The sequence below is a fragment of the Rhinoderma darwinii genome (assembly GCF_050947455.1).
Source record: "Rhinoderma darwinii isolate aRhiDar2 chromosome 5 unlocalized genomic scaffold, aRhiDar2.hap1 SUPER_5_unloc_42, whole genome shotgun sequence".
In the NCBI taxonomy this organism is placed as follows: Eukaryota; Metazoa; Chordata; class Amphibia; order Anura; family Rhinodermatidae; genus Rhinoderma; species Rhinoderma darwinii.
Window position 1 is genome coordinate 383,856 of NW_027461801.1, and position 25,023 is coordinate 408,878.

At 47.9% G+C, this 25,023-nt stretch overlaps 17 non-coding genes across 17 annotated transcripts; all 17 read left to right on the plus strand.

Annotated features, from left to right (window-relative positions):
• Nucleotides 1-942: 942 nt before the first annotated feature.
• LOC142693187 (U2 spliceosomal RNA) lies at nucleotides 943-1,133 on the plus strand. Its single transcript, XR_012861554.1, has one exon. It is a non-coding gene; the product is annotated as a U2 spliceosomal RNA (small nuclear RNA).
• Nucleotides 1,134-2,425: 1,292 nt separating this feature from the next.
• On the plus strand, nucleotides 2,426-2,616 carry LOC142693188 (U2 spliceosomal RNA). The gene has a single exon (XR_012861555.1). It is a non-coding gene; the product is annotated as a U2 spliceosomal RNA (small nuclear RNA).
• A 1,272-nt stretch (nucleotides 2,617-3,888) lies between these two features.
• Nucleotides 3,889-4,079, plus strand: LOC142693189 (U2 spliceosomal RNA). The gene has a single exon (XR_012861556.1). It is a non-coding gene; the product is annotated as a U2 spliceosomal RNA (small nuclear RNA).
• Nucleotides 4,080-5,355: 1,276 nt separating this feature from the next.
• LOC142693190 (U2 spliceosomal RNA) lies at nucleotides 5,356-5,546 on the plus strand. The gene has a single exon (XR_012861557.1). It is a non-coding gene; the product is annotated as a U2 spliceosomal RNA (small nuclear RNA).
• A 1,288-nt stretch (nucleotides 5,547-6,834) lies between these two features.
• On the plus strand, nucleotides 6,835-7,025 carry LOC142693192 (U2 spliceosomal RNA). The gene has a single exon (XR_012861558.1). It is a non-coding gene; the product is annotated as a U2 spliceosomal RNA (small nuclear RNA).
• Nucleotides 7,026-8,313: 1,288 nt separating this feature from the next.
• Nucleotides 8,314-8,504, plus strand: LOC142693193 (U2 spliceosomal RNA). The gene has a single exon (XR_012861559.1). It is a non-coding gene; the product is annotated as a U2 spliceosomal RNA (small nuclear RNA).
• Nucleotides 8,505-9,792: 1,288 nt separating this feature from the next.
• On the plus strand, nucleotides 9,793-9,983 carry LOC142693194 (U2 spliceosomal RNA). The gene has a single exon (XR_012861560.1). It is a non-coding gene; the product is annotated as a U2 spliceosomal RNA (small nuclear RNA).
• Nucleotides 9,984-11,271: 1,288 nt separating this feature from the next.
• On the plus strand, nucleotides 11,272-11,462 carry LOC142693196 (U2 spliceosomal RNA). Its single transcript, XR_012861562.1, has one exon. It is a non-coding gene; the product is annotated as a U2 spliceosomal RNA (small nuclear RNA).
• Nucleotides 11,463-12,750: 1,288 nt separating this feature from the next.
• LOC142693197 (U2 spliceosomal RNA) lies at nucleotides 12,751-12,941 on the plus strand. Its single transcript, XR_012861563.1, has one exon. It is a non-coding gene; the product is annotated as a U2 spliceosomal RNA (small nuclear RNA).
• A 1,292-nt stretch (nucleotides 12,942-14,233) lies between these two features.
• Nucleotides 14,234-14,424, plus strand: LOC142693198 (U2 spliceosomal RNA). The gene has a single exon (XR_012861564.1). It is a non-coding gene; the product is annotated as a U2 spliceosomal RNA (small nuclear RNA).
• Nucleotides 14,425-15,712: 1,288 nt separating this feature from the next.
• On the plus strand, nucleotides 15,713-15,903 carry LOC142693199 (U2 spliceosomal RNA). The gene has a single exon (XR_012861565.1). It is a non-coding gene; the product is annotated as a U2 spliceosomal RNA (small nuclear RNA).
• A 1,284-nt stretch (nucleotides 15,904-17,187) lies between these two features.
• On the plus strand, nucleotides 17,188-17,378 carry LOC142693200 (U2 spliceosomal RNA). The gene has a single exon (XR_012861566.1). It is a non-coding gene; the product is annotated as a U2 spliceosomal RNA (small nuclear RNA).
• A 1,277-nt stretch (nucleotides 17,379-18,655) lies between these two features.
• Nucleotides 18,656-18,846, plus strand: LOC142693201 (U2 spliceosomal RNA). The gene has a single exon (XR_012861567.1). It is a non-coding gene; the product is annotated as a U2 spliceosomal RNA (small nuclear RNA).
• A 1,280-nt stretch (nucleotides 18,847-20,126) lies between these two features.
• Nucleotides 20,127-20,317, plus strand: LOC142693203 (U2 spliceosomal RNA). The gene has a single exon (XR_012861568.1). It is a non-coding gene; the product is annotated as a U2 spliceosomal RNA (small nuclear RNA).
• A 1,280-nt stretch (nucleotides 20,318-21,597) lies between these two features.
• Nucleotides 21,598-21,788, plus strand: LOC142693204 (U2 spliceosomal RNA). The gene has a single exon (XR_012861569.1). It is a non-coding gene; the product is annotated as a U2 spliceosomal RNA (small nuclear RNA).
• A 1,280-nt stretch (nucleotides 21,789-23,068) lies between these two features.
• LOC142693205 (U2 spliceosomal RNA) lies at nucleotides 23,069-23,259 on the plus strand. Its single transcript, XR_012861570.1, has one exon. It is a non-coding gene; the product is annotated as a U2 spliceosomal RNA (small nuclear RNA).
• A 1,284-nt stretch (nucleotides 23,260-24,543) lies between these two features.
• On the plus strand, nucleotides 24,544-24,734 carry LOC142693206 (U2 spliceosomal RNA). Its single transcript, XR_012861571.1, has one exon. It is a non-coding gene; the product is annotated as a U2 spliceosomal RNA (small nuclear RNA).
• The last annotated feature ends 289 nt before the right edge of the window (nucleotides 24,735-25,023 follow it).

Here is a 25,023-nt window from a genome sequence, read left to right on the forward strand (position 1 = left end):
TGATGCAGCACAACAGTCAAATAGTGGAGTGGAGTAGGGGAACAGCAAACAGCCAATAAAGCAACCCGCCCGCTCGCCTGCCCGCCACAATGGACCTACCTGTGTACACTAGATGGATGTGATGGAATGTACTGTCGTCCCTACATTTCAAGAAGAAGTAAGAATTGCAGTTGCAACAAAGCCTTGCTTGCCTACAAAGAGAGCAGCAATTTGGATTTGTTACTATGTTACCTAGAAGAATAACAAACTGTGCAAGGATGGAGGTTGTAGGAGCAAGGAGAAGTTGTCTGTAAAGTTGGTGGATGCCTATTTTCCATTTTGCAGTCCCTTGTCTCCCTCTTGTGGCCTCCTGGAGGCAACTAGCTGTGCAAAAAAAAGACAGCCTGGCGGCCGGCTGTTGCAGTGTTGCCCTCTCAGGCAACACTGAGTGACTGACTGAGCCTCACCGTCTTATATAAAGTTCAGACGGAACTTTGCACGTGTCATAGTGGAGCCCTCAGGATTCCAGAGCCAGCTTTCTGACATCATAATGGGGCCTCAGAGATAAAAGCCTGGGCCCAGGCAGTGTTGGTCAGTGCTGCTCAGCAGGCAGCACTGGACTGGACTGGATTACAGCTGATACAAGGTGTGAAGGAACAAGGGGTGGCTGTGGGCATGCACTTGCTGCCGCTGCCAGTGTTTATCTGCATGTCAGCAGGGCATTTGGGCGTTGCCAGGAAGGCGTTTTTATGTAGATTCCTCCTCTTTCAGCACTGCATTGTGGTGCAAGCAAAAGAAGCAAATCCTGTCTGGCTTCCTCTCCGGCCTTTATTCACCTCCCGTGTAGCTGTGAGTGTGTGAGCCTGCAGGGCCCCATGGAATTGCCTAGGAGTAGGCTGAATCGCTGCAAGGGCTGAACAGCAGTATCGGGCAGGCTCGGGCAACGCGCGGCCCGTTCGGGTTATCGCTTCTCGGCCTTTTGGCTAAGATCAAGTGTAGTATCTGTTCTTATCAGTTTAATATCTGATACGTCCCCTATCTGGGGACCATATATTAAATGGATTTTTAGAACAGGGAGATGGAAATAGAGCTTGCTCTGTCCACTCCACGCATTGACCTGGTATTGCAGTATTTCCAGGACCGGTGCACCCTTTCCTTATGTGTTGACTAAAAGCAGATTCCAAAAGTGTTTTTTGTCTTTGCTATTGTTTCTGTCTTTCTGAAGGGATCTCCCCTTTTAATCCCATTATTTCAACACCTGTTGGACAATGCATGAGTGATAATGAGCTCATTGATTAAATGCAATTAATGAATAGATTGCCACCTCTTGTTGTGTGTCGTCTGTGTTTCTGTGTTTCCGGCATTTCACATTGGAACACCTCATTCACCTTCCTTGTCTTCTCTCCGCCCTCCCTTTTAGGTAAGTTAAAGAGCTGCACCTGAGCCAGCCACTGATTGATTGATTGATTGATTGATTGATTGATTGATTGATTGATTGATTGATTGATGCAGCACAACAGTCAAATAGTGGAGTGGAGTAGGGGAACAGCAAACAGCCAATAAAGCAGCCCGCCCGCTCGCCTGCCCGCCACAATGGACCTACCTGTGTACACTAGATGGATGTGATGGAATGTACTGTCGTCCCTACATTTCAAGAAGAAGTAAGAATTGCAGTTGCAACAAAGCCTTGCTTGCCTACAAAGAGAGCAGCAATTTGGATTTGTTACTATGTTACCTAGAAGAATAACAAACTGTGCAAGGATGGAGGTTGTAGGAGCAAGGAGAAGTTGTCTGTAAAGTTGGTGGATGCCTATTTTCCATTTTGCAGTCCCTTGTCTCCCTCTTGTGGCCTCCTGGAGGCAACTAGCTGTGCAAAAAAAAGACAGCCTGGCGGCCGGCTGTTGCAGTGTTGCCCTCTCAGGCAACACTGAGTGACTGACTGAGCCTCACCGTCTTATATAAAGTTCAGACGGAACTTTGCACGTGTCATAGTGGAGCCCTCAGGATTCCAGAGCCAGCTTTCTGACATCATAATGGGGCCTCAGAGATAAAAGCCTGGGCCCAGGCAGTGTTGGTCAGTGCTGCTCAGCAGGCAGCACTGGACTGGACTGGATTACAGCTGATACAAGGTGTGAAGGAACAAGGGGTGGCTGTGGGCATGCACTTGCGGCCGCTGCCAGTGTTTATCTGCATGGCAGCAGGGCATTTGGGCGTTGCCAGGAAGGCGTTTTTATGTAGATTCCTCCTCTTTCAGCACTGCATTGTGGTGCAAGCAAAAGAAGCAAATCCTGTCTGGCTTCCTCTCCGGCCTTTATTCACCTCCCGTGTAGCTGTGAGTGTGTGAGCCTGCAGGGCCCCATGGAATTGCCTAGAAGTAGGCTGAATCGCTGCAAGGGCTGAACAGCAGTATCGGGCAGGCTCGGGCAACGCGCGGCCCGTTCGGGTTATCGCTTCTCGGCCTTTTGGCTAAGATCAAGTGTAGTATCTGTTCTTATCAGTTTAATATCTGATACGTCCCCTATCTGGGGACCATATATTAAATGGATTTTTAGAACAGGGAGATGGAAATAGAGCTTGCTCTGTCCACTCCACGCATTGACCTGGTATTGCAGTATTTCCAGGACCGGTGCACCCTTTCCTTATGTGTTGACTAAAAGCAGATTCCAAAAGTGTTTTTTGTCTTTGCTATTGTTTCTGTCTTTCTGAAGGGATCTCCCCTTTTAATCCCATTATTTCAACACCTGTTGGACAATGCATGAGTGATAATGAGCTCATTGATTAAATGCAATTAATGAATAGATTGCCACCTCTTGTTGTGTGTCGTCTGTGTTTCTGTGTTTCCGGCATTTCACATTGGAACACCTCATTCACCTTCCTTGTCTTCTCTCCGCCCTCCCTTTTAGGTAAGTTAAAGAGCTGCACCTGAGCCAGCCACTGATTGATTGATTGATTGATTGATTGATTGATTGATGCAGCACAACAGTCAAATAGTGGAGTGGAGTAGGGGAACAGCAAACAGCCAATAAAGCAGCCCGCCCGCTCGCCTGCCCGCCACAATGGACCTACCTGTGTACACTAGATGGATGTGATGGAATGTACTGTCGTCCCTACATTTCAAGAAGAAGTAAGAATTGCAGTTGCAACAAAGCCTTGCTTGCCTACAAAGAGAGCAGCAATTTGGATTTGTTACTATGTTACCTAGAAGAATAACAAACTGTGCAAGGATGGAGGTTGTAGGAGCAAGGAGAAGTTGTCTGTAAAGTTGGTGGATGCCTATTTTCCATTTTGCAGTCCCTTGTCTCCCTCTTGTGGCCTCCTGGAGGCAACTAGCTGTGCAAAAAAAAGACAGCCTGGCGGCCGGCTGTTGCAGTGTTGCCCTCTCAGGCAACACTGAGTGACTGACTGAGCCTCACCGTCTTATATAAAGTTCAGACGGAACTTTGCACGTGTCATAGTGGAGCCCTCAGGATTCCAGAGCCAGCTTTCTGACATCATAATGGGGCCTCAGAGATAAAAGCCTGGGCCCAGGCAGTGTTGGTCAGTGCTGCTCAGCAGGCAGCACTGGACTGGACTGGATTACAGCTGATACAAGGTGTGAAGGAACAAGGGGTGGCTGTGGGCATGCACTTGCTGCCGCTGCCAGTGTTTATCTGCATGGCAGCAGGGCATTTGGGCGTTGCCAGGAAGGCGTTTTTATGTAGATTCCTCCTCTTTCAGCACTGCATTGTGGTGCAAGCAAAAGAAGCAAATCCTGTCTGGCTTCCTCTCCGGCCTTTATTCACCTCCCGTGTAGCTGTGAGTGTGTGAGCCTGCAGGGCCCCATGGAATTGCCTAGAAGTAGGCTGAATCGCTGCAAGGGCTGAACAGCAGTATCGGGCAGGCTCGGGCAACGCGCGGCCCGTTCGGGTTATCGCTTCTCGGCCTTTTGGCTAAGATCAAGTGTAGTATCTGTTCTTATCAGTTTAATATCTGATACGTCCCCTATCTGGGGACCATATATTAAATGGATTTTTAGAACAGGGAGATGGAAATAGAGCTTGCTCTGTCCACTCCACGCATTGACCTGGTATTGCAGTATTTCCAGGACCGGTGCACCCTTTCCTTATGTGTTGACTAAAAGCAGATTCCAAAAGTGTTTTTTGTCTTTGCTATTGTTTCTGTCTTTCTGAAGGGATCTCCCCTTTTAATCCCATTATTTCAACACCTGTTGGACAATGCATGAGTGATAATGAGCTCATTGATTAAATGCAATTAATGAATAGATTGCCACCTCTTGTTGTGTGTCGTCTGTGTTTCTGTGTTTCCGGCATTTCACATTGGAACACCTCATTCACCTTCCTTGTCTTCTCTCCGCCCTCCCTTTTAGGTAAGTTAAAGAGCTGCACCTGAGCCAGCCACTGATTGATTGATTGATTGATTGATTGATTGATTGATTGATGCAGCACAACAGTCAAATAGTGGAGTGGAGTAGGGGAACAGCAAACAGCCAATAAAGCAGCCCGCCCGCTCGCCTGCCCGCCACAATGGACCTACCTGTGTACACTAGATGGATGTGATGGAATGTACTGTCGTCCCTACATTTCAAGAAGAAGTAAGAATTGCAGTTGCAACAAAGCCTTGCTTGCCTACAAAGAGAGCAGCAATTTGGATTTGTTACTATGTTACCTAGAAGAATAACAAACTGTGCAAGGATGGAGGTTGTAGGAGCAAGGAGAAGTTGTCTGTAAAGTTGGTGGATGCCTATTTTCCATTTTGCAGTCCCTTGTCTCCCTCTTGTGGCCTCCTGGAGGCAACTAGCTGTGCAAAAAAAAGACAGCCTGGCAGCCGGCTGTTGCAGTGTTGCCCTCTCAGGCAACACTGAGTGACTGACTGAGCCTCACCGTCTTATATAAAGTTCAGACGGAACTTTGCACGTGTCATAGTGGAGCCCTCAGGATTCCAGAGCCAGCTTTCTGACATCATAATGGGGCCTCAGAGATAAAAGCCTGGGCCCAGGCAGTGTTGGTCAGTGCTGCTCAGCAGGCAGCACTGGACTGGACTGGATTACAGCTGATACAAGGTGTGAAGGAACAAGGGGTGGCTGTGGGCATGCACTTGCTGCCGCTGCCAGTGTTTATCTGCATGGCAGCAGGGCATTTGGGCGTTGCCAGGATGGCGTTTTTATGTAGATTCCTCCTCTTTCAGCACTGCATTGTGGTGCAAGCAAAAGAAGCAAATCCTGTCTGGCTTCCTCTCCGGCCTTTATTCACCTCCCGTGTAGCTGTGAGTGTGTGAGCCTGCAGGGCCCCATGGAATTGCCTAGAAGTAGGCTGAATCGCTGCAAGGGCTGAACAGCAGTATCGGGCAGGCTCGGGCAACGCGCGGCCCGTTCGGGTTATCGCTTCTCGGCCTTTTGGCTAAGATCAAGTGTAGTATCTGTTCTTATCAGTTTAATATCTGATACGTCCCCTATCTGGGGACCATATATTAAATGGATTTTTAGAACAGGGAGATGGAAATAGAGCTTGCTCTGTCCACTCCACGCATTGACCTGGTATTGCAGTATTTCCAGGACCGGTGCACCCTTTCCTTATGTGTTGACTAAAAGCAGATTCCAAAAGTGTTTTTTGTCTTTGCTATTGTTTCTGTCTTTCTGAAGGGATCTCCCCTTTTAATCCCATTATTTCAACACCTGTTGGACAATGCATGAGTGATAATGAGCTCATTGATTAAATGCAATTAATGAATAGATTGCCACCTCTTGTTGTGTGTCGTCTGTGTTTCTGTGTTTCCGGCATTTCACATTGGAACACCTCATTCACCTTCCTTGTCTTCTCTCCGCCCTCCCTTTTAGGTAAGTTAAAGAGCTGCACCTGAGCCAGCCACTGATTGATTGATTGATTGATTGATTGATTGATTGATTGATTGATTGATTGATGCAGCACAACAGTCAAATAGTGGAGTGGAGTAGGGGAACAGCAAACAGCCAATAAAGCAGCCCGCCCGCTCGCCTGCCCGCCACAATGGACCTACCTGTGTACACTAGATGGATGTGATGGAATGTACTGTCGTCCCTACATTTCAAGAAGAAGTAAGAATTGCAGTTGCAACAAAGCCTTGCTTGCCTACAAAGAGAGCAGCAATTTGGATTTGTTACTATGTTACCTAGAAGAATAACAAACTGTGCAAGGATGGAGGTTGTAGGAGCAAGGAGAAGTTGTCTGTAAAGTTGGTGGATGCCTATTTTCCATTTTGCAGTCCCTTGTCTCCCTCTTGTGGCCTCCTGGAGGCAACTAGCTGTGCAAAAAAAAGACAGCCTGGCGGCCGGCTGTTGCAGTGTTGCCCTCTCAGGCAACACTGAGTGACTGACTGAGCCTCACCGTCTTATATAAAGTTCAGACGGAACTTTGCACGTGTCATAGTGGAGCCCTCAGGATTCCAGAGCCAGCTTTCTGACATCATAATGGGGCCTCAGAGATAAAAGCCTGGGCCCAGGCAGTGTTGGTCAGTGCTGCTCAGCAGGCAGCACTGGACTGGACTGGATTACAGCTGATACAAGGTGTGAAGGAACAAGGGGTGGCTGTGGGCATGCACTTGCTGCCGCTGCCAGTGTTTATCTGCATGTCAGCAGGGCATTTGGGCGTTGCCAGGAAGGCGTTTTTATGTAGATTCCTCCTCTTTCAGCACTGCATTGTGGTGCAAGCAAAAGAAGCAAATCCTGTCTGGCTTCCTCTCCGGCCTTTATTCACCTCCCGTGTAGCTGTGAGTGTGTGAGCCTGCAGGGCCCCATGGAATTGCCTAGAAGTAGGCTGAATCGCTGCAAGGGCTGAACAGCAGTATCGGGCAGGCTCGGGCAACGCGCGGCCCGTTCGGGTTATCGCTTCTCGGCCTTTTGGCTAAGATCAAGTGTAGTATCTGTTCTTATCAGTTTAATATCTGATACGTCCCCTATCTGGGGACCATATATTAAATGGATTTTTAGAACAGGGAGATGGAAATAGAGCTTGCTCTGTCCACTCCACGCATTGACCTGGTATTGCAGTATTTCCAGGACCGGTGCACCCTTTCCTTATGTGTTGACTAAAAGCAGATTCCAAAAGTGTTTTTTGTCTTTGCTATTGTTTCTGTCTTTCTGAAGGGATCTCCCCTTTTAATCCCATTATTTCAACACCTGTTGGACAATGCATGAGTGATAATGAGCTCATTGATTAAATGCAATTAATGAATAGATTGCCACCTCTTGTTGTGTGTCGTCTGTGTTTCTGTGTTTCCGGCATTTCACATTGGAACACCTCATTCACCTTCCTTGTCTTCTCTCCGCCCTCCCTTTTAGGTAAGTTAAAGAGCTGCACCTGAGCCAGCCACTGATTGATTGATTGATTGATTGATTGATTGATTGATTGATTGATTGATTGATGCAGCACAACAGTCAAATAGTGGAGTGGAGTAGGGGAACAGCAAACAGCCAATAAAGCAGCCCGCCCGCTCGCCTGCCCGCCACAATGGACCTACCTGTGTACACTAGATGGATGTGATGGAATGTACTGTCGTCCCTACATTTCAAGAAGAAGTAAGAATTGCAGTTGCAACAAAGCCTTGCTTGCCTACAAAGAGAGCAGCAATTTGGATTTGTTACTATGTTACCTAGAAGAATAACAAACTGTGCAAGGATGGAGGTTGTAGGAGCAAGGAGAAGTTGTCTGTAAAGTTGGTGGATGCCTATTTTCCATTTTGCAGTCCCTTGTCTCCCTCTTGTGGCCTCCTGGAGGCAACTAGCTGTGCAAAAAAAAGACAGCCTGGCGGCCGGCTGTTGCAGTGTTGCCCTCTCAGGCAACACTGAGTGACTGACTGAGCCTCACCGTCTTATATAAAGTTCAGACGGAACTTTGCACGTGTCATAGTGGAGCCCTCAGGATTCCAGAGCCAGCTTTCTGACATCATAATGGGGCCTCAGAGATAAAAGCCTGGGCCCAGGCAGTGTTGGTCAGTGCTGCTCAGCAGGCAGCACTGGACTGGACTGGATTACAGCTGATACAAGGTGTGAAGGAACAAGGGGTGGCTGTGGGCATGCACTTGCTGCCGCTGCCAGTGTTTATCTGCATGGCAGCAGGGCATTTGGGCGTTGCCAGGAAGGCGTTTTTATGTAGATTCCTCCTCTTTCAGCACTGCATTGTGGTGCAAGCAAAAGAAGCAAATCCTGTCTGGCTTCCTCTCCGGCCTTTATTCACCTCCCGTGTAGCTGTGAGTGTGTGAGCCTGCAGGGCCCCATGGAATTGCCTAGAAGTAGGCTGAATCGCTGCAAGGGCTGAACAGCAGTATCGGGCAGGCTCGGGCAACGCGCGGCCCGTTCGGGTTATCGCTTCTCGGCCTTTTGGCTAAGATCAAGTGTAGTATCTGTTCTTATCAGTTTAATATCTGATACGTCCCCTATCTGGGGACCATATATTAAATGGATTTTTAGAACAGGGAGATGGAAATAGAGCTTGCTCTGTCCACTCCACGCATTGACCTGGTATTGCAGTATTTCCAGGACCGGTGCACCCTTTCCTTATGTGTTGACTAAAAGCAGATTCCAAAAGTGTTTTTTGTCTTTGCTATTGTTTCTGTCTTTCTGAAGGGATCTCCCCTTTTAATCCCATTATTTCAACACCTGTTGGACAATGCATGAGTGATAATGAGCTCATTGATTAAATGCAATTAATGAATAGATTGCCACCTCTTGTTGTGTGTCGTCTGTGTTTCTGTGTTTCCGGCATTTCACATTGGAACACCTCATTCACCTTCCTTGTCTTCTCTCCGCCCTCCCTTTTAGGTAAGTTAAAGAGCTGCACCTGAGCCAGCCACTGATTGATTGATTGATTGATTGATTGATTGATTGATTGATTGATTGATTGATGCAGCACAACAGTCAAATAGTGGAGTGGAGTAGGGGAACAGCAAACAGCCAATAAAGCAGCCCGCCCGCTCGCCTGCCCGCCACAATGGACCTACCTGTGTACACTAGATGGATGTGATGGAATGTACTGTCGTCCCTACATTTCAAGAAGAAGTAAGAATTGCAGTTGCAACAAAGCCTTGCTTGCCTACAAAGAGAGCAGCAATTTGGATTTGTTACTATGTTACCTAGAAGAATAACAAACTGTGCAAGGATGGAGGTTGTAGGAGCAAGGAGAAGTTGTCTGTAAAGTTGGTGGATGCCTATTTTCCATTTTGCAGTCCCTTGTCTCCCTCTTGTGGCCTCCTGGAGGCAACTAGCTGTGCAAAAAAAAGACAGCCTGGCGGCCGGCTGTTGCAGTGTTGCCCTCTCAGGCAACACTGAGTGACTGACTGAGCCTCACCGTCTTATATAAAGTTCAGACGGAACTTTGCACGTGTCATAGTGGAGCCCTCAGGATTCCAGAGCCAGCTTTCTGACATCATAATGGGGCCTCAGAGATAAAAGCCTGGGCCCAGGCAGTGTTGGTCAGTGCTGCTCAGCAGGCAGCACTGGACTGGACTGGATTACAGCTGATACAAGGTGTGAAGGAACAAGGGGTGGCTGTGGGCATGCACTTGCTGCCGCTGCCAGTGTTTATCTGCATGGCAGCAGGGCATTTGGGCGTTGCCAGGAAGGCGTTTTTATGTAGATTCCTCCTCTTTCAGCACTGCATTGTGGTGCAAGCAAAAGAAGCAAATCCTGTCTGGCTTCCTCTCCGGCCTTTATTCACCTCCCGTGTAGCTGTGAGTGTGTGAGCCTGCAGGGCCCCATGGAATTGCCTAGAAGTAGGCTGAATCGCTGCAAGGGCTGAACAGCAGTATCGGGCAGGCTCGGGCAACGCGCGGCCCGTTCGGGTTATCGCTTCTCGGCCTTTTGGCTAAGATCAAGTGTAGTATCTGTTCTTATCAGTTTAATATCTGATACGTCCCCTATCTGGGGACCATATATTAAATGGATTTTTAGAACAGGGAGATGGAAATAGAGCTTGCTCTGTCCACTCCACGCATTGACCTGGTATTGCAGTATTTCCAGGACCGGTGCACCCTTTCCTTATGTGTTGACTAAAAGCAGATTCCAAAAGTGTTTTTTGTCTTTGCTATTGTTTCTGTCTTTCTGAAGGGATCTCCCCTTTTAATCCCATTATTTCAACACCTGTTGGACAATGCATGAGTGATAATGAGCTCATTGATTAAATGCAATTAATGAATAGATTGCCACCTCTTGTTGTGTGTCGTCTGTGTTTCTGTGTTTCCGGCATTTCACATTGGAACACCTCATTCACCTTCCTTGTCTTCTCTCCGCCCTCCCTTTTAGGTAAGTTAAAGAGCTGCACCTGAGCCAGCCACTGATTGATTGATTGATTGATTGATTGATTGATTGATTGATTGATTGATTGATGCAGCACAACAGTCAAATAGTGGAGTGGAGTAGGGGAACAGCAAACAGCCAATAAAGCAGCCCGCCCGCTCGCCTGCCCGCCACAATGGACCTACCTGTGTACACTAGATGGATGTGATGGAATGTACTGTCGTCCCTACATTTCAAGAAGAAGTAAGAATTGCAGTTGCAACAAAGCCTTGCTTGCCTACAAAGAGAGCAGCAATTTGGATTTGTTACTATGTTACCTAGAAGAATAACAAACTGTGCAAGGATGGAGGTTGTAGGAGCAAGGAGAAGTTGTCTGTAAAGTTGGTGGATGCCTATTTTCCATTTTGCAGTCCCTTGTCTCCCTCTTGTGGCCTCCTGGAGGCAACTAGCTGTGCAAAAAAAAGACAGCCTGGCGGCCGGCTGTTGCAGTGTTGCCCTCTCAGGCAACACTGAGTGACTGACTGAGCCTCACCGTCTTATATAAAGTTCAGACGGAACTTTGCACGTGTCATAGTGGAGCCCTCAGGATTCCAGAGCCAGCTTTCTGACATCATAATGGGGCCTCAGAGATAAAAGCCTGGGCCCAGGCAGTGTTGGTCAGTGCTGCTCAGCAGGCAGCACTGGACTGGACTGGATTACAGCTGATACAAGGTGTGAAGGAACAAGGGGTGGCTGTGGGCATGCACTTGCTGCCGCTGCCAGTGTTTATCTGCATGGCAGCAGGGCATTTGGGCGTTGCCAGGAAGGCGTTTTTATGTAGATTCCTCCTCTTTCAGCACTGCATTGTGGTGCAAGCAAAAGAAGCAAATCCTGTCTGGCTTCCTCTCCGGCCTTTATTCACCTCCCGTGTAGCTGTGAGTGTGTGAGCCTGCAGGGCCCCATGGAATTGCCTAGAAGTAGGCTGAATCGCTGCAAGGGCTGAACAGCAGTATCGGGCAGGCTCGGGCAACGCGCGGCCCGTTCGGGTTATCGCTTCTCGGCCTTTTGGCTAAGATCAAGTGTAGTATCTGTTCTTATCAGTTTAATATCTGATACGTCCCCTATCTGGGGACCATATATTAAATGGATTTTTAGAACAGGGAGATGGAAATAGAGCTTGCTCTGTCCACTCCACGCATTGACCTGGTATTGCAGTATTTCCAGGACCGGTGCACCCTTTCCTTATGTGTTGACTAAAAGCAGATTCCAAAAGTGTTTTTTGTCTTTGCTATTGTTTCTGTCTTTCTGAAGGGATCTCCCCTTTTAATCCCATTATTTCAACACCTGTTGGACAATGCATGAGTGATAATGAGCTCATTGATTAAATGCAATTAATGAATAGATTGCCACCTCTTGTTGTGTGTCGTCTGTGTTTCTGTGTTTCCGGCATTTCACATTGGAACACCTCATTCACCTTCCTTGTCTTCTCTCCGCCCTCCCTTTTAGGTAAGTTAAAGAGCTGCACCTGAGCCAGCCACTGATTGATTGATTGATTGATTGATTGATTGATTGATTGATTGATTGATTGATGCAGCACAACAGTCAAATAGTGGAGTGGAGTAGGGGAACAGCAAACAGCCAATAAAGCAGCCCGCCCGCTCGCCTGCCCGCCACAATGGACCTACCTGTGTACACTAGATGGATGTGATGGAATGTACTGTCGTCCCTACATTTCAAGAAGAAGTAAGAATTGCAGTTGCAACAAAGCCTTGCTTGCCTACAAAGAGAGCAGCAATTTGGATTTGTTACTATGTTACCTAGAAGAATAACAAACTGTGCAAGGATGGAGGTTGTAGGAGCAAGGAGAAGTTGTCTGTAAAGTTGGTGGATGCCTATTTTCCATTTTGCAGTCCCTTGTCTCCCTCTTGTGGCCTCCTGGAGGCAACTAGCTGTGCAAAAAAAAGACAGCCTGGCGGCCGGCTGTTGCAGTGTTGCCCTCTCAGGCAACACTGAGTGACTGACTGAGCCTCACCGTCTTATATAAAGTTCAGACGGAACTTTGCACGTGTCATAGTGGAGCCCTCAGGATTCCAGAGCCAGCTTTCTGACATCATAATGGGGCCTCAGAGATAAAAGCCTGGGCCCAGGCAGTGTTGGTCAGTGCTGCTCAGCAGGCAGCACTGGACTGGACTGGATTACAGCTGATACAAGGTGTGAAGGAACAAGGGGTGGCTGTGGGCATGCACTTGCTGCCGCTGCCAGTGTTTATCTGCATGGCAGCAGGGCATTTGGGCGTTGCCAGGAAGGCGTTTTTATGTAGATTCCTCCTCTTTCAGCACTGCATTGTGGTGCAAGCAAAAGAAGCAAATCCTGTCTGGCTTCCTCTCCGGCCTTTATTCACCTCCCGTGTAGCTGTGAGTGTGTGAGCCTGCAGGGCCCCATGGAATTGCCTAGAAGTAGGCTGAATCGCTGCAAGGGCTGAACAGCAGTATCGGGCAGGCTCGGGCAACGCGCGGCCCGTTCGGGTTATCGCTTCTCGGCCTTTTGGCTAAGATCAAGTGTAGTATCTGTTCTTATCAGTTTAATATCTGATACGTCCCCTATCTGGGGACCATATATTAAATGGATTTTTAGAACAGGGAGATGGAAATAGAGCTTGCTCTGTCCACTCCACGCATTGACCTGGTATTGCAGTATTTCCAGGACCGGTGCACCCTTTCCTTATGTGTTGACTAAAAGCAGATTCCAAAAGTGTTTTTTGTCTTTGCTATTGTTTCTGTCTTTCTGAAGGGATCTCCCCTTTTAATCCCATTATTTCAACACCTGTTGGACAATGCATGAGTGATAATGAGCTCATTGATTAAATGCAATTAATGAATAGATTGCCACCTCTTGTTGTGTGTCGTCTGTGTTTCTGTGTTTCCGGCATTTCACATTGGAACACCCTTGTCTTCTCTCCGCCCTCCCTTTTAGGTAAGTTAAAGAGCTGCACCTGAGCCAGCCACTGATTGATTGATTGATTGATTGATTGATTGATTGATTGATTGATTGATTGATTGATTGATTGATTGATGCAGCACAACAGTCAAATAGTGGAGTGGAGTAGGGGAACAGCAAACAGCCAATAAAGCAGCCCGCCCGCTCGCCTGCCCGCCACAATGGACCTACCTGTGTACACTAGATGGATGTGATGGAATGTACTGTCGTCCCTACATTTCAAGAAGAAGTAAGAATTGCAGTTGCAACAAAGCCTTGCTTGCCTACAAAGAGAGCAGCAATTTGGATTTGTTACTATGTTACCTAGAAGAATAACAAACTGTGCAAGGATGGAGGTTGTAGGAGCAAGGAGAAGTTGTCTGTAAAGTTGGTGGATGCCTATTTTCCATTTTGCAGTCCCTTGTCTCCCTCTTGTGGCCTCCTGGAGGCAACTAGCTGTGCAAAAAAAAGACAGCCTGGCGGCCGGCTGTTGCAGTGTTGCCCTCTCAGGCAACACTGAGTGACTGACTGAGCCTCACCGTCTTATATAAAGTTCAGACGGAACTTTGCACGTGTCATAGTGGAGCCCTCAGGATTCCAGAGCCAGCTTTCTGACATCATAATGGGGCCTCAGAGATAAAAGCCTGGGCCCAGGCAGTGTTGGTCAGTGCTGCTCAGCAGGCAGCACTGGACTGGACTGGATTACAGCTGATACAAGGTGTGAAGGAACAAGGGGTGGCTGTGGGCATGCACTTGCTGCCGCTGCCAGTGTTTATCTGCATGGCAGCAGGGCATTTGGGCGTTGCCAGGAAGGCGTTTTTATGTAGATTCCTCCTCTTTCAGCACTGCATTGTGGTGCAAGCAAAAGAAGCAAATCCTGTCTGGCTTCCTCTCCGGCCTTTATTCACCTCCCGTGTAGCTGTGAGTGTGTGAGCCTGCAGGGCCCCATGGAATTGCCTAGAAGTAGGCTGAATCGCTGCAAGGGCTGAACAGCAGTATCGGGCAGGCTCGGGCAACGCGCGGCCCGTTCGGGTTATCGCTTCTCGGCCTTTTGGCTAAGATCAAGTGTAGTATCTGTTCTTATCAGTTTAATATCTGATACGTCCCCTATCTGGGGACCATATATTAAATGGATTTTTAGAACAGGGAGATGGAAATAGAGCTTGCTCTGTCCACTCCACGCATTGACCTGGTATTGCAGTATTTCCAGGACCGGTGCACCCTTTCCTTATGTGTTGACTAAAAGCAGATTCCAAAAGTGTTTTTTGTCTTTGCTATTGTTTCTGTCTTTCTGAAGGGATCTCCCCTTTTAATCCCATTATTTCAACACCTGTTGGACAATGCATGAGTGATAATGAGCTCATTGATTAAATGCAATTAATGAATAGATTGCCACCTCTTGTTGTGTGTCGTCTGTGTTTCTGTGTTTCCGGCATTTCACATTGGAACACCTCATTCACCTTCCTTGTCTTCTCTCCGCCCTCCCTTTTAGGTAAGTTAAAGAGCTGCACCTGAGCCAGCCACTGATTGATTGATTGATTGATTGATTGATTGATTGATTGATTGATTGATTGATGCAGCACAACAGTCAAATAGTGGAGTGGAGTAGGGGAACAGCAAACAGCCAATAAAGCAGCCCGCCCGCTCGCCTGCCCGCCACAATGGACCTACCTGTGTACACTAGATGGATGTGATGGAATGTACTGTCGTCCCTACATTTCAAGAAGAAGTAAGAATTGCAGTTGCAACAAAGCCTTGCTTGCCTACAAAGAGAGCAGCAATTTGGATTTGTTACTATGTTACCTAGAAGAATAACAAACTGTGCAAGGATGGAGGTTGTAGGAGCAAGGAGAAGTTGTCTGTAAAGTTGGTGGATGCCTATTTTCCATTTTGCAGTCCCTTGTCTCCCTCTTGTGGCCTCCTGGAGGCAACTAGCTGTGCAAAAAAAAGACAGCCTGGCGGCCGGCTGTTGCAGTGTTGCCCTCTCAGGCAACACTGAGTGACTGACTGAGCCTCACCGTCTTATATAAAGTTCAGACGGAACTTTGCACGTGTCATAGTGGAGCCCTCAGGATTCCAGAGCCAGCTTTCTGACATCATAATGGGGCCTCAGAGATAAAAGCCTGGGCCCAGGCAGTGTTGGTCAGTGCTGCTCAGCAGGCAGCACTGGACTGGACTGGATTACAGCTGATACAAGGTGTGAAGGAACAAGGGGTGGCTGTGGGCATGCACTTGCTGCCGCTGCCAGTGTTTATCTGCATGGCAGCAGGGCATTTGGGCGTTGCCAGGAAGGCGTTTTTATGTAGATTCCTCCTCTTTCAGCACTGCATTGTGGTGCAAGCAAAAGAAGCAAATCCTGTCTGGCTTCCTCTCCGGCCTTTATTCACCTCCCGTGTAGCTGTGAGTGTGTGAGCCTGCAGGGCCCCATGGAATTGCCTAGAAGTAGGCTGAATCGCTGCAAGGGCTGAACAGCAGTATCGGGCAGGCTCGGGCAACGCGCGGCCCGTTCGGGTTATCGCTTCTCGGCCTTTTGGCTAAGATCAAGTGTAGTATCTGTTCTTATCAGTTTAATATCTGATACGTCCCCTATCTGGGGACCATATATTAAATGGATTTTTAGAACAGGGAGATGGAAATAGAGCTTGCTCTGTCCACTCCACGCATTGACCTGGTATTGCAGTATTTCCAGGACCGGTGCACCCTTTCCTTATGTGTTGACTAAAAGCAGATTCCAAAAGTGTTTTTTGTCTTTGCTATTGTTTCTGTCTTTCTGAAGGGATCTCCCCTTTTAATCCCATTATTTCAACACCTGTTGGACAATGCATGAGTGATAATGAGCTCATTGATTAAATGCAATTAATGAATAGATTGCCACCTCTTGTTGTGTGTCGTCTGTGTTTCTGTGTTTCCGGCATTTCACATTGGAACACCTCATTCACCTTCCTTGTCTTCTCTCCGCCCTCCCTTTTAGGTAAGTTAAAGAGCTGCACCTGAGCCAGCCACTGATTGATTGATTGATTGATTGATTGATTGATTGATTGATTGATTGATGCAGCACAACAGTCAAATAGTGGAGTGGAGTAGGGGAACAGCAAACAGCCAATAAAGCAGCCCGCCCGCTCGCCTGCCCGCCACAATGGACCTACCTGTGTACACTAGATGGATGTGATGGAATGTACTGTCGTCCCTACATTTCAAGAAGAAGTAAGAATTGCAGTTGCAACAAAGCCTTGCTTGCCTACAAAGAGAGCAGCAATTTGGATTTGTTACTATGTTACCTAGAAGAATAACAAACTGTGCAAGGATGGAGGTTGTAGGAGCAAGGAGAAGTTGTCTGTAAAGTTGGTGGATGCCTATTTTCCATTTTGCAGTCCCTTGTCTCCCTCTTGTGGCCTCCTGGAGGCAACTAGCTGTGCAAAAAAAAGACAGCCTGGCGGCCGGCTGTTGCAGTGTTGCCCTCTCAGGCAACACTGAGTGACTGACTGAGCCTCACCGTCTTATATAAAGTTCAGACGGAACTTTGCACGTGTCATAGTGGAGCCCTCAGGATTCCAGAGCCAGCTTTCTGACATCATAATGGGGCCTCAGAGATAAAAGCCTGGGCCCAGGCAGTGTTGGTCAGTGCTGCTCAGCAGGCAGCACTGGACTGGACTGGATTACAGCTGATACAAGGTGTGAAGGAACAAGGGGTGGCTGTGGGCATGCACTTGCTGCCGCTGCCAGTGTTTATCTGCATGGCAGCAGGGCATTTGGGCGTTGCCAGGAAGGCGTTTTTATGTAGATTCCTCCTCTTTCAGCACTGCATTGTGGTGCAAGCAAAAGAAGCAAATCCTGTCTGGCTTCCTCTCCGGCCTTTATTCACCTCCCGTGTAGCTGTGAGTGTGTGAGCCTGCAGGGCCCCATGGAATTGCCTAGAAGTAGGCTGAATCGCTGCAAGGGCTGAACAGCAGTATCGGGCAGGCTCGGGCAATGCGCGGCCCGTTCGGGTTATCGCTTCTCGGCCTTTTGGCTAAGATCAAGTGTAGTATCTGTTCTTATCAGTTTAATATCTGATACGTCCCCTATCTGGGGACCATATATTAAATGGATTTTTAGAACAGGGAGATGGAAATAGAGCTTGCTCTGTCCACTCCACGCATTGACCTGGTATTGCAGTATTTCCAGGACCGGTGCACCCTTTCCTTATGTGTTGACTAAAAGCAGATTCCAAAAGTGTTTTTTGTCTTTGCTATTGTTTCTGTCTTTCTGAAGGGATCTCCCCTTTTAATCCCATTATTTCAACACCTGTTGGACAATGCATGAGTGATAATGAGCTCATTGATTAAATGCAATTAATGAATAGATTGCCACCTCTTGTTGTGTGTCGTCTGTGTTTCTGTGTTTCCGGCATTTCACATTGGAACACCTCATTCACCTTCCTTGTCTTCTCTCCGCCCTCCCTTTTAGGTAAGTTAAAGAGCTGCACCTGAGCCAGCCACTGATTGATTGATTGATTGATTGATTGATTGATTGATTGATTGCAGCACAACAGTCAAATAGTGGAGTGGAGTAGGGGAACAGCAAACAGCCAATAAAGCAGCCCGCCCGCTCGCCTGCCCGCCACAATGGACCTACCTGTGTACACTAGATGGATGTGATGGAATGTACTGTCGTCCCTACATTTCAAGAAGAAGTAAGAATTGCAGTTGCAACAAAGCCTTGCTTGCCTACAAAGAGAGCAGCAATTTGGATTTGTTACTATGTTACCTAGAAGAATAACAAACTGTGCAAGGATGGAGGTTGTAGGAGCAAGGAGAAGTTGTCTGTAAAGTTGGTGGATGCCTATTTTCCATTTTGCAGTCCCTTGTCTCCCTCTTGTGGCCTCCTGGAGGCAACTAGCTGTGCAAAAAAAAGACAGCCTGGCGGCCGGCTGTTGCAGTGTTGCCCTCTCAGGCAACACTGAGTGACTGACTGAGCCTCACCGTCTTATATAAAGTTCAGACGGAACTTTGCACGTGTCATAGTGGAGCCCTCAGGATTCCAGAGCCAGCTTTCTGACATCATAATGGGGCCTCAGAGATAAAAGCCTGGGCCCAGGCAGTGTTGGTCAGTGCTGCTCAGCAGGCAGCACTGGACTGGACTGGATTACAGCTGATACAAGGTGTGAAGGAACAAGGGGTGGCTGTGGGCATGCACTTGCTGCCGCTGCCAGTGTTTATCTGCATGGCAGCAGGGCATTTGGGCGTTGCCAGGAAGGCGTTTTTATGTAGATTCCTCCTCTTTCAGCACTGCATTGTGGTGCAAGCAAAAGAAGCAAATCCTGTCTGGCTTCCTCTCCGGCCTTTATTCACCTCCCGTGTAGCTGTGAGTGTGTGAGCCTGCAGGGCCCCATGGAATTGCCTAGAAGTAGGCTGAATCGCTGCAAGGGCTGAACAGCAGTATCGGGCAGGCTCGGGCAACGCGCGGCCCGTTCGGGTTATCGCTTCTCGGCCTTTTGGCTAAGATCAAGTGTAGTATCTGTTCTTATCAGTTTAATATCTGATACGTCCCCTATCTGGGGACCATATATTAAATGGATTTTTAGAACAGGGAGATGGAAATAGAGCTTGCTCTGTCCACTCCACGCATTGACCTGGTATTGCAGTATTTCCAGGACCGGTGCACCCTTTCCTTATGTGTTGACTAAAAGCAGATTCCAAAAGTGTTTTTTGTCTTTGCTATTGTTTCTGTCTTTCTGAAGGGATCTCCCCTTTTAATCCCATTATTTCAACACCTGTTGGACAATGCATGAGTGATAATGAGCTCATTGATTAAATGCAATTAATGAATAGATTGCCACCTCTTGTTGTGTGTCGTCTGTGTTTCTGTGTTTCCGGCATTTCACATTGGAACACCTCATTCACCTTCCTTGTCTTCTCTCCGCCCTCCCTTTTAGGTAAGTTAAAGAGCTGCACCTGAGCCAGCCACTGATTGATTGATTGATTGATTGATTGATTGATTGATTGATTGATGCAGCACAACAGTCAAATAGTGGAGTGGAGTAGGGGAACAGCAAACAGCCAATAAAGCAGCCCGCCCGCTCGCCTGCCCGCCACAATGGACCTACCTGTGTACACTAGATGGATGTGATGGAATGTACTGTCGTCCCTACATTTCAAGAAGAAGTAAGAATTGCAGTTGCAACAAAGCCTTGCTTGCCTACAAAGAGAGCAGCAATTTGGATTTGTTACTATGTTACCTAGAAGAATAACAAACTGTGCAAGGATGGAGGTTGTAGGAGCAAGGAGAAGTTGTCTGTAAAGTTGGTGGATGCCTATTTTCCATTTTGCAGTCCCTTGTCTCCCTCTTGTGGCCTCCTGGAGGCAACTAGCTGTGCAAAAAAAAGACAGCCTGGCGGCCGGCTGTTGCAGTGTTGCCCTCTCAGGCAACACTGAGTGACTGACTGAGCCTCACCGTCTTATATAAAGTTCAGACGGAACTTTGCACGTGTCATAGTGGAGCCCTCAGGATTCCAGAGCCAGCTTTCTGACATCATAATGGGGCCTCAGAGATAAAAGCCTGGGCCCAGGCAGTGTTGGTCAGTGCTGCTCAGCAGGCAGCACTGGACTGGACTGGATTACAGCTGATACAAGGTGTGAAGGAACAAGGGGTGGCTGTGGGCATGCACTTGCTGCCGCTGCCAGTGTTTATCTGCATGGCAGCAGGGCATTTGGGCGTTGCCAGGAAGGCGTTTTTATGTAGATTCCTCCTCTTTCAGCACTGCATTGTGGTGCAAGCAAAAGAAGCAAATCCTGTCTGGCTTCCTCTCCGGCCTTTATTCACCTCCCGTGTAGCTGTGAGTGTGTGAGCCTGCAGGGCCCCATGGAATTGCCTAGAAGTAGGCTGAATCGCTGCAAGGGCTGAACAGCAGTATCGGGCAGGCTCGGGCAACGCGCGGCCCGTTCGGGTTATCGCTTCTCGGCCTTTTGGCTAAGATCAAGTGTAGTATCTGTTCTTATCAGTTTAATATCTGATACGTCCCCTATCTGGGGACCATATATTAAATGGATTTTTAGAACAGGGAGATGGAAATAGAGCTTGCTCTGTCCACTCCACGCATTGACCTGGTATTGCAGTATTTCCAGGACCGGTGCACCCTTTCCTTATGTGTTGACTAAAAGCAGATTCCAAAAGTGTTTTTTGTCTTTGCTATTGTTTCTGTCTTTCTGAAGGGATCTCCCCTTTTAATCCCATTATTTCAACACCTGTTGGACAATGCATGAGTGATAATGAGCTCATTGATTAAATGCAATTAATGAATAGATTGCCACCTCTTGTTGTGTGTCGTCTGTGTTTCTGTGTTTCCGGCATTTCACATTGGAACACCTCATTCACCTTCCTTGTCTTCTCTCCGCCCTCCCTTTTAGGTAAGTTAAAGAGCTGCACCTGAGCCAGCCACTGATTGATTGATTGATTGATTGATTGATTGATTGATTGATTGATGCAGCACAACAGTCAAATAGTGGAGTGGAGTAGGGGAACAGCAAACAGCCAATAAAGCAGCCCGCCCGCTCGCCTGCCCGCCACAATGGACCTACCTGTGTACACTAGATGGATGTGATGGAATGTACTGTCGTCCCTACATTTCAAGAAGAAGTAAGAATTGCAGTTGCAACAAAGCCTTGCTTGCCTACAAAGAGAGCAGCAATTTGGATTTGTTACTATGTTACCTAGAAGAATAACAAACTGTGCAAGGATGGAGGTTGTAGGAGCAAGGAGAAGTTGTCTGTAAAGTTGGTGGATGCCTATTTTCCATTTTGCAGTCCCTTGTCTCCCTCTTGTGGCCTCCTGGAGGCAACTAGCTGTGCAAAAAAAAGACAGCCTGGCGGCCGGCTGTTGCAGTGTTGCCCTCTCAGGCAACACTGAGTGACTGACTGAGCCTCACCGTCTTATATAAAGTTCAGACGGAACTTTGCACGTGTCATAGTGGAGCCCTCAGGATTCCAGAGCCAGCTTTCTGACATCATAATGGGGCCTCAGAGATAAAAGCCTGGGCCCAGGCAGTGTTGGTCAGTGCTGCTCAGCAGGCAGCACTGGACTGGACTGGATTACAGCTGATACAAGGTGTGAAGGAACAAGGGGTGGCTGTGGGCATGCACTTGCTGCCGCTGCCAGTGTTTATCTGCATGGCAGCAGGGCATTTGGGCGTTGCCAGGAAGGCGTTTTTATGTAGATTCCTCCTCTTTCAGCACTGCATTGTGGTGCAAGCAAAAGAAGCAAATCCTGTCTGGCTTCCTCTCCGGCCTTTATTCACCTCCCGTGTAGCTGTGAGTGTGTGAGCCTGCAGGGCCCCATGGAATTGCCTAGAAGTAGGCTGAATCGCTGCAAGGGCTGAACAGCAGTATCGGGCAGGCTCGGGCAACGCGCGGCCCGTTCGGGTTATCGCTTCTCGGCCTTTTGGCTAAGATCAAGTGTAGTATCTGTTCTTATCAGTTTAATATCTGATACGTCCCCTATCTGGGGACCATATATTAAATGGATTTTTAGAACAGGGAGATGGAAATAGAGCTTGCTCTGTCCACTCCACGCATTGACCTGGTATTGCAGTATTTCCAGGACCGGTGCACCCTTTCCTTATGTGTTGACTAAAAGCAGATTCCAAAAGTGTTTTTTGTCTTTGCTATTGTTTCTGTCTTTCTGAAGGGATCTCCCCTTTTAATCCCATTATTTCAACACCTGTTGGACAATGCATGAGTGATAATGAGCTCATTGATTAAATGCAATTAATGAATAGATTGCCACCTCTTGTTGTGTGTCGTCTGTGTTTCTGTGTTTCCGGCATTTCACATTGGAACACCTCATTCACCTTCCTTGTCTTCTCTCCGCCCTCCCTTTTAGGTAAGTTAAAGAGCTGCACCTGAGCCAGCCACTGATTGATTGATTGATTGATTGATTGATTGATTGATTGATTGATGCAGCACAACAGTCAAATAGTGGAGTGGAGTAGGGGAACAGCAAACAGCCAATAAAGCAGCCCGCCCGCTCGCCTGCCCGCCACAATGGACCTACCTGTGTACACTAGATGGATGTGATGGAATGTACTGTCGTCCCTACATTTCAAGAAGAAGTAAGAATTGCAGTTGCAACAAAGCCTTGCTTGCCTACAAAGAGAGTAGCAATTTGGATTTGTTACTATGTTACCTAGAAGAATAACAAACTGTGCAAGGATGGAGGTTGTAGGAGCAAGGAGAAGTTGTCTGTAAAGTTGGTGGATGCCTATTTTCCATTTTGCAGTCCCTTGTCTCCCTCTTGTGGCCTCCTGGAGGCAACTAGCTGTGCAAAAAAAAGACAGCCTGGCGGCCGGCTGTTGCAGTGTTGCCCTCTCAGGCAACACTGAGTGACTGACTGAGCCTCACCGTCTTATATAAAGTTCAGACGGAACTTTGCACGTGTCATAGTGGAGCCCTCAGGATTCCAGAGCCAGCTTTCTGACATCATAATGGGGCCTCAGAGATAAAAGCCTGGGCCCAGGCAGTGTTGGTCAGTGCTGCTCAGCAGGCAGCACTGGACTGGACTGGATTACAGCTGATACAAGGTGTGAAGGAACAAGGGGTGGCTGTGGGCATGCACTTGCTGCCGCTGCCAGTGTTTATCTGCATGGCAGCAGGGCATTTGGGCGTTGCCAGGAAGGCGTTTTTATGTAGATTCCTCCTCTTTCAGCACTGCATTGTGGTGCAAGCAAAAGAAGCAAATCCTGTCTGGCTTCCTCTCCGGCCTTTATTCACCTCCCGTGTAGCTGTGAGTGTGTGAGCCTGCAGGGCCCCATGGAATTGCCTAGAAGTAGGCTGAATCGCTGCAAGGGCTGAACAGCAGTATCGGGCAGGCTCGGGCAACGCGCGGCCCGTTCGGGTTATCGCTTCTCGGCCTTTTGGCTAAGATCAAGTGTAGTATCTGTTCTTATCAGTTTAATATCTGATACGTCCCCTATCTGGGGACCATATATTAAATGGATTTTTAGAACAGGGAGATGGAAATAGAGCTTGCTCTGTCCACTCCACGCATTGACCTGGTATTGCAGTATTTCCAGGACCGGTGCACCCTTTCCTTATGTGTTGACTAAAAGCAGATTCCAAAAGTGTTTTTTGTCTTTGCTATTGTTTCTGTCTTTCTGAAGGGATCTCCCCTTTTAATCCCATTATTTCAACACCTGTTGGACAATGCATGAGTGATAATGAGCTCATTGATTAAATGCAATTAATGAATAGATTGCCACCTCTTGTTGTGTGTCGTCTGTGTTTCTGTGTTTCCGGCATTTCACATTGGAACACCTCATTCACCTTCCTTGTCTTCTCTCCGCCCTCCCTTTTAGGTAAGTTAAAGAGCTGCACCTGAGCCAGCCACTGATTGATTGATTGATTGATTGATTGATTGATTGATTGATTGATTGATGCAGCACAACAGTCAAATAGTGGAGTGGAGTAGGGGAACAGCAAACAGCCAATAAAGCAGCCCGCCCGCTCGCCTGCCCGCCACAATGGACCTACCTGTGTACACTAGATGGATGTGATGGAATGTACGGTCGTCCCTACATTTCAAGAAGAAGTAAGAATTGCAGTTGCAACAAAGCCTTGCTTGCCTACAAAGAGAGCAGCAATTTGGATTTGTTACTATGTTACCTAGAAGAATAACAAACTGTGCAAGGATGGAGGTTGTAGGAGCAAGGAGAAGTTGTCTGTAAAGTTGGTGGATGCCTATTTTCCATTTTGCAGTCCCTTGTCTCCCTCTTGTGGCCTCCTGGAGGCAACTAGCTGTGCAAAAAAAAGACAGCCTGGCGGCCGGCTGTTGCAGTGTTGCCCTCTCAGGCAACACTGAGTGACTGACTGAGCCTCACCGTCTTATATAAAGTTCAGACGGAACTTTGCACGTGTCATAGTGGAGCCCTCAGGATTCCAGAGCCAGCTTTCTGACATCATAATGGGGCCTCAGAGATAAAAGCCTGGGCCCAGGCAGTGTTGGTCAGTGCTGCTCAGCAGGCAGCACTGGACTGGACTGGATTACAGCTGATACAAGGTGTGAAGGAACAAGGGGTGGCTGTGGGCATGCACTTGCTGCCGCTGCCAGTGTTTATCTGCATGGCAGCAGGGCATTTGGGCGTTGCCAGGAAGGCGTTTTTATGTAGATTCCTCCTCTTTCAGCACTGCATTGTGGTGCAAGCAAAAGAAGCAAATCCTGTCTGGCTTCCTCTCCGGCCTTTATTCACCTCCCGTGTAGCTGTGAGTGTGTGAGCCTGCAGGGCCCCATGGAATTGCCTAGAAGTAGGCTGAATCGCTGCAAGGGCTGAACAGCAGTATCGGGCAGGCTCGGGCAACGCGCGGCCCGTTCGGGTTATCGCTTCTCGGCCTTTTGGCTAAGATCAAGTGTAGTATCTGTTCTTATCAGTTTAATATCTGATACGTCCCCTATCTGGGGACCATATATTAAATGGATTTTTAGAACAGGGAGATGGAAATAGAGCTTGCTCTGTCCACTCCACGCATTGACCTGGTATTGCAGTATTTCCAGGACCGGTGCACCCTTTCCTTATGTGTTGACTAAAAGCAGATTCCAAAAGTGTTTTTTGTCTTTGCTATTGTTTCTGTCTTTCTGAAGGGATCTCCCCTTTTAATCCCATTATTTCAACACCTGTTGGACAATGCATGAGTGATAATGAGCTCATTGATTAAATGCAATTAATGAATAGATTGCCACCTCTTGTTGTGTGTCGTCTGTGTTTCTGTGTTTCCGGCATTTCACATTGGAACACCTCATTCACCTTCCTTGTCTTCTCTCCGCCCTCCCTTTTAGGTAAGTTAAAGAGCTGCACCTGA